This window comes from Triticum dicoccoides, chromosome 1A (assembly GCF_002162155.2).
Source record: "Triticum dicoccoides isolate Atlit2015 ecotype Zavitan chromosome 1A, WEW_v2.0, whole genome shotgun sequence".
In the NCBI taxonomy this organism is placed as follows: domain Eukaryota; kingdom Viridiplantae; phylum Streptophyta; class Magnoliopsida; order Poales; family Poaceae; genus Triticum; species Triticum dicoccoides.
Genome location: NC_041380.1, coordinates 454,951,976 through 454,954,418, shown reverse-complemented (window position 1 = coordinate 454,954,418; position 2,443 = coordinate 454,951,976).

Below are 2,443 nucleotides of genomic sequence, written 5' to 3'. Positions count from 1 at the left end.
GTTGAGTCCTGCTCCGCCATCAATGAGGGTCCTGGTGACGTGCACGTTGCTGATGACTAGGGAGCAAAGCATCGGGAGGACTCCGGCCGTTGCCGCACACTTGAGCTGGTCTGCGGAACTGAATGTGATCGCGCATGAAAACCACCTGAGAGGGCGCGTGACCTCAAGCTTAGAAAGGACTGCATTCACCTCGCGAGCAAACTGCTTGAGGATGCGTTGTGAGGCTGGGGCCTAGGTGCCGCCCAGGATGCAAGCAATTGCACGCGGCTCTTGGAAGCCCCCATCCCCATCGTCTTGGTGTTGGTCTTCGTTCCTCCTCGGTGGAGGCGGCAGAGGAGGGAGGCCTGCGTTGCCGTGGGGGCGGTCCTCACGAGGCTGGTCCCTCCAGCCTCCCTCGCGAGACTGGTCCTGCCAGTGGTCCTCGCAAGGGCGGTCACGCCATCCCTGGCAAAGGCCACGGTCTTCCCATCGTCCATCGCCTCTTCCTCCTCCTCGGCCATAGCCCCTGTCGTTGCACTCTGGACGTCGGCCGATTCGCCCATCTCGCACAGCTCTGAGTTCTTCACATTCATTGGTGTTGTGGGTGTGGAGGTCGTGGTACACGCAGTACCGTCCGCCCTTAGATGACTCAGGCTGATCCCTGCCTCGCTTGGTGTCCGGTTCTGCTGCTAGCACGGCAGCCCCCTTGCGCTTCACGTCCTTGGCCTTGAGCTTCTTTTCTTCTGGGTCGGCTGCCGGGAGCTCGAGGAGGGAGAGACGCCCTTCCTCAGCCCTGGCGCACTTGGTCGCCAAGTTGAACAGCTCCAGGGATGTGCACGGGTCTTCATGGATTGCTAGCTCTTCCTTCATCTTGACGTCGCGCACGCCGTTGGAGAAGGCTGAGATGATGGCTTCTTCAGTCACCTTGCGGATCTTGAGGCGAGCGTAGTTGAAGCGTTGGATATACTTCTGCAGGGTTTCTCCTGGCTATTGCTTCATGCGGCGCAGGTCGCTCACGGCCGGGGGGCGGTCGCGAGTGCCCTGGAAGTTGGTGATGAAGCGGGTGCGCATCTCGCTCCAGAAGGAGATCGTGCCGGGCGCCAGGTTCAGGAGCCAGGTGCGGGCGCCGTCCTTGAGCGCCATGGGGAACCAATTCGCCATGACCTTCTCGTCTCCGTTGGCGGCTACGATGCCCAGCTCGTACAGCTGCAGGAACTCTGTGGGGTCGGCGGTGTTGTTGTACTGTGGAGGCAGATCAGGCTCGAACTTGCCTGGCCATGTGACGCCGCGCAGCTCGGGGGTGAAGGCGAGGCAGCCCGCCGTGGCCACCGGCGCCCCTTGCTGGTGCTGGACTCATTCTTGCGGGTCACCACGCGCTGCCACTGGGAGCAGCGTGGGGTTTTGTTGTGGAGGCACTGGGGCGCGATCTTGGCGCGCCGGCGCTGGGAGCGCGCGAGCACCTTCCCGGGGACGTGGGATCTCCTGGCAGCTCCCTCCTTGCTGCGCAGGCGCCAGATGTGGCGGGTCTCGCCCTGGGGTTGCGCGCCTAGGAGCCAAGGCACCTTCTTGGGAAGGAGGCGGTGGAGGCGCCTCCTGATCCTCGCCCCCTGCATGGGACGGAGGGCGAGGCAGCGAGAGGGACCGCAAGGGGGAGCCCCCTGCGGCACTGACGAGCTCGGTGATGCGGGTGAGCCAGTCCTCGTGGAGGTCGTCGACGGGGCGATAGTGCAGGAGCTCCCGCGCCAAGAGCAGTGAGGCATGCACATCCATGGGTGCGCGACGGGCGTGGGACGACGAGCCAGCTGGAGTCAGCGACGTGGTGGCGGTGCGGCCATCCCGCCGCATCGAGGGGTGCTGGGACGAGGCCTGCTGCTCGTTCCCCGCCGGGCCGGTGGCGGCGTTGGCGGCGGGCGACGAGGAACGACGAGGGGGGCCGCCGACGGGCGCCGTCTAGGAGACGCGAGCAGCGTGAGCAGCCCGGCGCTCGGCGTGAGCCCGACGAGCGTCAGCCATGGACACGACGGAAGATCACACACGAACAGCGGAAGGAAGATTCCGGCGCACCCCTACCTGGCGCGCCGAATGTCGGGTTTCGGGTTCCGGCAGACCCTTGAGGTTCGAACACTGGGGTGCGCGCGGAGATCTCTCCCCTACCGACCTACGTCTGATCCTCTCGTGCGAACTAAGATGAAAATGATGAACAACACAAGAGACATGGGGTTTATACTGGTTCGGGCCACCGTTGTGGTGTAATACCCTACTCCAGTGTGTGGTGTGGTGGATTGCCTCTGGGGCTGATGATGGACAGTACAAGGGAAGAGCAGCCTCGTGAGAGGTGTTCTTGAGCTGGTGCGATGAACTGCCAGGGTGAGTTCATCGCCTCTCTCTCTATCTCTGCTAGGGTTCTACCAGATCTCTCGATGTTCTTGGGGTGTCTCCATCTCTCTACTCTGTGGTGGCTAGC